We start from the raw sequence: 624 nt of genomic DNA, 5'->3' as shown, positions 1-624 counted from the left end.
AAAAACGCCTTACTATACATGGTCGTTTTTTTCGGGCTAAAAACACCTTACTATACATGGTCATTTTTTTCGGGCCAAAAATGGTCGTTTTTTCGCGCTAAAAACAGCTTACTATACTATGTCGTTTTTTTCCGGCTAAAAATGCTTTACTATACTATGTCGTTTTTTTCGGCAAAAAACACCTTACAAAACTGTGTCGTTTTTTTCGCGCTAAAAACGCCTTACTATACTATGTCGTTTTTTTCGGGCTAAAAACGCCTTACTATACATGGTCATTTTTTTCAGGCCAAAAATGCCTTACTATTCATGGTCGTTTTTTCGCGCTAAAAACGGCTTACTATACTATGTCGTTTTTTTTCGGAAAAAAACGCCTTACTATACATGGTCGTTTTTTTCGGGCTAAAAACGCCTTACTATACATGGTCATTTTTTTCAGGCCAAAAATGCCTTACTATTCATGGTCGTTTTTTCGCGCTAAAAACGGCTTACTATACGATGTCGTTTTTTTTCCGGCTAAAAATGCTTTACTATACTATGCGGTTTTTTCGGCAAAAAACACCTTACTATACTGTGTCGTTTTTTTCGCGCTAAAAACGCCTTACTATACATGGTCGTTTTTTTCTG

The sequence above is a fragment of the Hippocampus comes genome, unplaced genomic scaffold (assembly GCF_001891065.2).
Source record: "Hippocampus comes isolate QL1 unplaced genomic scaffold, H_comes_QL1_v1.1 scaffold285, whole genome shotgun sequence".
Taxonomy (NCBI): Eukaryota; Metazoa; Chordata; class Actinopteri; order Syngnathiformes; family Syngnathidae; genus Hippocampus; species Hippocampus comes.
This window is presented reverse-complemented; position numbering follows the sequence as displayed.